Source organism: Pteropus alecto, unplaced genomic scaffold, assembly GCF_000325575.1.
Source record: "Pteropus alecto unplaced genomic scaffold, ASM32557v1 scaffold61, whole genome shotgun sequence".
In the NCBI taxonomy this organism is placed as follows: Eukaryota; Metazoa; Chordata; class Mammalia; order Chiroptera; family Pteropodidae; genus Pteropus; species Pteropus alecto.
Window position 1 is genome coordinate 13,709,081 of NW_006434835.1, and position 5,911 is coordinate 13,714,991.

Below are 5,911 nucleotides of genomic sequence, written 5' to 3' on the forward strand. Positions count from 1 at the left end.
AGCAGAAAGGAAAGAAAGAGGGGACTCACACAAGACTGATGGCTTTGCACTGCCGAAATATGTAAACAGTGTGCAGTGCTTGATTTCAGGCTGGATTTACTGCACTTTTCAAAGGCACTTCTCTTTGACGGGTTTACCTAATGCAGACAAACACCTTTGCTTCCAGGTCAAGAAGCTTTCATCCTTTAAATCTTATCGTTTTAGATCAGAGAGGAATAAATGCTGAAGCATTTTTAAAGCCGTTACAGGTTCAGACAAGTGTTCTAGTGGCCAAAGTCAGCTTGAGGCATTCGTGTTGGACTTGGTCGAACACGTGCACACCCCGACGCACTTTCATCTTCGTGGGCCTGTGCTGGACTGAACGCTACATCATACACTGCCTCGCGGTCCAAATGCAGACCTGCTAGCATTCATCACCAGCCTGTAGTTGTCTTCTTACTTCTCGGTCCTTCTCCTTTGGTCCAGCAGCCCTTTTGATCTGTGCATAGACCACACCACTCCTAGGAAGGCTTGTCTGCCTCATTCCCTTTAAATCCCCTTTGCTCCTGTCTCCCCAGCCCTGGGCCCTGTTTGTACCTAAGATGACTAAATTGACCTTGCTGTCTTGTGTCATAAATTTGTTTGGTCCCACAGGACCAAACAAAATCCAGAATCCCAGAGCTAGAACAGCCCTCCCTGAGTGTCCTGTGTGGTGTGGGGAGGACATGGACCCTGCCCTACAGGATAGCCTGGGCACCAGCACTCATGATGCAGGCTCTGTAGGGAGCATAGCGAGTGAGGGAATGGGGTGCTGAGACTGTTCCATGGAGAGGCCCAGAGCTGTAGGTAAAATGAACCTCAGAATTAAACTCCTGCCACCAGTGTGGTTCCTGGACACTGAAGGCTGCTGGTCCAAAGTGTGCAGCTTCCTCCTCTGCTCTGTTACCCTCATTTTCTTCCTAAAGTGAGGAAGCTGCCCTCTTGGCTTCCAGACACATCTCCCTTTGGTTTCTTGTCCTCCTATTCTTTTAAATGTTTAAAGAGAGAAAATAGTTTTGCCAATGTCATTGCTTGGGAGCTGCATGCCTTTGTTGCATTCGATCGAGCATCCTTAAAACTATAAAAAGTTGCCCATAACAACAAATCAGCCTGCATGTCTTCCAAACACTGATGACATCCTTGACTTGGACCCAGCTGACCCTTTGTGGCTGACCGTGTTCTCCTCAGTCTCAGTTCGTAGGCCCTTGTCATGTCATTATTCCTTATGCAAAGGCTCCTATCCCTTATTCAAAAACCTGAAATAGAAAAATCTCTGGAAACAGGAAATCATTTAACAGCAAAACCTAACCTAAACTCATGAGGCCACTTATAGTCCTTATTTACTCCATTAAGTGTGAATATTCTACCATTTTTTGCTATAGAAATATCAATAAGTCTGATTCTGGGGTGCCATTCCAAAGCCTCCTCGGGAGTATCATGATATATGGCATTTGTCTTCTAAATTCCAAAACAGATCTGGTCTTGGGATAAGTGATTATAAACCTGAATAAAACCAGAGGCTTAAGATGTCTGTAATTTTACTCCCTGTGACTGACAAGATAACTCATGCATAGAAGTGACCTATGCCACAAAGAATGAACGTATATGATGCCTAAGACTTTGAAAATATCCAAACCCAATAAGTATAGTAAGGGCTTCCTCTTCCCTGGAAGATCCATAAGACATGCACGAAGCCTAGAAAAAGGTCCCTAAATCAGAATGTAACTGGGTGTCTCATAGTCCCCAGAATTTGTCAACCCTGGATACCCCGACACCAGCGGGTTTCTAGAAATCTAATGATAATGAGATTTTAAATGCTTTCCATATGCCAGGCAAGATTCTAATCATGTGATATGGATTATCTACTCAAGTCCTTGTAACAACCCTGGAGACATAAAATATCGATATCCCTTTACAGATGTGGACACTGAGGCCCAGAGAGATCGAGTGTATCCATTACAGTTCAGATGCCAGAAAACAAACTTCTCTGGCTACTTGAGCAAAACTTTGTAGAGGGGACCGAGTCAGGATCTAGGCTCAGCCTCCAGGACTGATTGGCAGGTCAGGATCCAGGCTCAGCCTCCAGGACCGATTCCCAGCATGGCACTGTAGAACCAACACCAGTGTTGCTCTCCTATAGCTGGGGAGGTTGGGAGTCAGGACCCCTCCATGGGGACTGTGCATCTCAGAAACACTCCCCTCATCTGCCATCTAGGAACCAGGAGGGGTAACTGTGACTGGTGGCTTCAGGGTTGCATCTGCTCCACAGGTACCCCGCTTTTCAGCATACCCACAAAGCTGGTGACTGGTCTCCTTGTCCCTGCTTGGCAAGAGAACAGCAGAATCGACAGCCGTGTGGCCCCCATCTCTTTTCTTTGGCCTCTCAGATCATAGGCAAGCCCTTCTGCTTGCAAGAATCTAAAATACATCTTAGAGATAGATGCAAGGTAGGATAGCATTTTAGCTTTCTCAACTTTGAAATACAGGAAGGCACATCAGGAGGAAGTTTGGATGTTGATTGAGCCAATCTACAGTTCCATGCAGTAAGTAACTTCCCCATGATGATAAGGGCAGTGGTAGAACCGGATCTGAAGCCAGGCTGTCTGGCTCCAGAGTCTAAGCTCTGTAAATTCTACTCTCTCTCCTATCCAATGAGCTCGTGCCAGGGCTGGCCAGCCCCCCATGACATGTCTTCTCTATGCTGTCTTCCTTCAGCAGGTCTACAGCTGGTCCATGTGTCTGTATGGGACAAGGTGGCCTCTAGGTCTAGATTCTGAATCCTCCTGGGGCTGGGATAGATGATCTCCATCTACCATATATCAGTTACCTATTGACCCAACAGTGCTGCTCAACAAGCCAACCCACAACTCAGTGATGTAAAAAAATAAAATCTAGTCTGTAGATTGTCTGGTTCTTCTGGTCTTAGCTGGGTTCATTTGTGCCACTGTGGTCAGCTGCAGTCACTTGAGTGGCTCGGTTATCTTGGCTGGGCTGTCTCAGACTTGGGTTCGGCTAACAGATCGCAGGCTGGGTAGGCTGGTCTCTCCTCCTCCAGCAAGCCCGGCCAGCATGTTTTTATAGCAGTCTAAGAAATGAGAGAGAAAGTGGAGATGCACATGTACTTTTCAAAACCAGGTACCTCAGTGAAAGCCTTCTCCCTCATTGAGGGACATTGGGCAGAACATTTAACTTCTCAGACAAGCCCATGCTACTGGGTGCCTCAGAAAGCGGCGCTTGGATGGGAGGCATGGAGGGCCAGGCCTTCTGGAACCCACAAGGTCGAACCTAATGCAGAATTCAGCACTCGGGAACTGTCCAGGAAGGTTCTGCATGGACCACATCGTTCGTTCCTTGGGCTGGGGCAGTTCTGTGCTCAAGCCGGGCTCACCCGCTGACTCAGGGACGCAGCCATTAACTCGCGGGGCCTCTGCTCAATGGAGCTGCTTCTTAACAAAGACAGTTTTTTCACATCTCAAGCGGCGCGTCCGCTTGCTCGCCAATTAAAACACTCCTGTCTTCAATGTGGCAAATACCGGGGAGAATAACTCCGCGATTCAGAACGCAGGTGAGGGGAACATGAAGCGAGGTACTCAGGAATGAGGCGCCGGCCTTGTGCTCCCGCTTTCATCTGGCTTCTCAGTGCGACAGACCACGACTCTCCCACGACTTCCCGGGTGGCGTGGCCGCTCCGCCCAGGTGTGACACGCCGCCGCCAGGCGGAAATGCTTTGCCCGCTCCGCAGGATCATGTGAAGGGCCAGGGTTGTTTTTCCATAGCTTAGATTTCAGCAGGCAGACCTTACCTTTTCTTAATTCATATTTAATAACCTGACAGTGCTGTCTGGTGGCTGTGCCGCGAGGACAGAGCAAGGCCAAGGTCCCTCATGCAGCCAGGATCTCTCGCTCCCTTTCTTTGCAGAACAGGAGGGGCTTCCCCGCCAGGCGAGGGTTCAATTAGCAGCTCGGATACCAGGAGACACTAAAGAAAGGGACATTCTTCCCATTTTTTCATTTGAATCCATTTCCCTTTGAAGCAGCCGAGTTGTCTCCACCTGCCTCCGGTGGAAGCAGAGATGTATATACTCTGGTTTCCTTCTCAAGAGATTAGTTTTAACTAAGTTAAAAATATATATATTACCAGCTTTATTGAGATATAATTCACAGGCTATACAATTCACCTATTTAAGGTGTACAATTCAGTGGTTTTTAATATATTCACAGATATATCGCCACGGTCAACCTCAGAACATTTTCATCATCTCAAAGAGAAACCCGTACCCATTAGCAGTCACTCCTCAGTCCCACCTTCTCCCAGCCCCTGGCAACCGCTAATCTGCTTTCTGTCTCCATAGATGTCCTTATTCTGAACAGAGCAAATGAATGGGATCGTATGATATGTGGTCTTTTATGACTGTATTCTTTCACATAGCATAAACGAAGTAAATTTTTAAAGTTCGGTCATTGAAGACAGATACCGAGGTCTGAATCCTGTCAACAGCCCACCAGCTGTGTAGTTGTAGGCAAATGGCTAGCGTCTCTGCCTCAGTTTCCTCATCTTACTGTGAGGAGAGTTCCAGTGCTCACCCCCACGAAGTTCACTGAGTTAAAGCAGGCAAAGGCTTCGAGCTGTGCCTGGGACTTGGGGCTGAGGAAATGTGATTTCTGGCCATCTTTCTTGCCCTGGCCTTCCCTGAAGGCCTTTCTGGCTTTGTTTGGGGGGCCCGGCCTCTCTGCTTTCATTCCCTCAGCAAACATTTACTGCAGTTTGCACAAATCTTCCCATTGGAGTTGCACCACGCGTGTGCCTTGCAAGCTCTCACCGATGTCCAGAGCCTCCTGCACCCCACCCCCTTCTCCCGAGGCAGTCGTTTGACCCCTCTTTGGGATTTGATGTTCAAAATAGTTCTGAGAATGCCACTTGGAGAGCAACTACCTAGAAGGTGACTACATGAATGGTGACTAGCTAGAGGGTGACCACCTGGTTCATTCAATAGTTTTATTCTTCACTTGAGAGAGAGTAAGTATAATCACAGCCCTCACTGAAAGGAGCCACTCTCCCTGTGCTCTTATTAGCTGATATGTGGTAATATATTAATATTAACTCTAAATGATGCAAACACATTGAAAAAGGTCACAAGATAAAATAAAGGGAAATATATCCGTCAAGCCCAAGATACTCACTGACTTCCTTTGAGAGTCTTTCCGCCTCCAGGTGTGTGGAACTTGATGAGACTAAGGACGCTCCACTGGACTCTAAGAAGACAGATGGCCCGACTCTGCCCTCACCCCAGAGCACTAGAGATGCCCTTCTGTGTCACTGCTCCACTTATACTGGGACTGTGATTTCTTCGTGCATTTTTATGTCTTTTCCATGTTTGGGCTTATCTCCCCTGAGAGACTGTAAACTTCTTAAGAATAAGAACCATGTTGTCTCTTTGTATAGGAGTGTGTGTCTGGAAAAACGAAGTAAAAGTAAAATTTTAAATGTTCCTTATCTATGCCTATGATGTTCTCTTATTGACACGAGGGCCCAGTGTCTGGAAATTGTCTGGCAGGCACTCCCCAACCCATCGTTATAGAACCTAGCAGTGGCTTAGTCTTTATATCCGTCTAGCTGTGTCTCTTGGCCCCAGAACTACCTGTGTTGTATAAGATGACAGGAGAATGCAGCAGTTGCCAGCACAGGGCTGAGAGGCAGGATTTTTCTGCATCCCCACCTTACAGCACTATTGTATACGTGGTTGGGTCTATTGTTCTCCGTACTTGGTCTAGCACAGAAAGTCTGTGAATATGAATGGGGAGAAAAAACTGTGTCTTTATTTTCTAAGTGAAAGTTAGTGTTCCCTTCGATTTATGAATATAGACAACAAACCATAGTAGTGTTAGCAGTACTT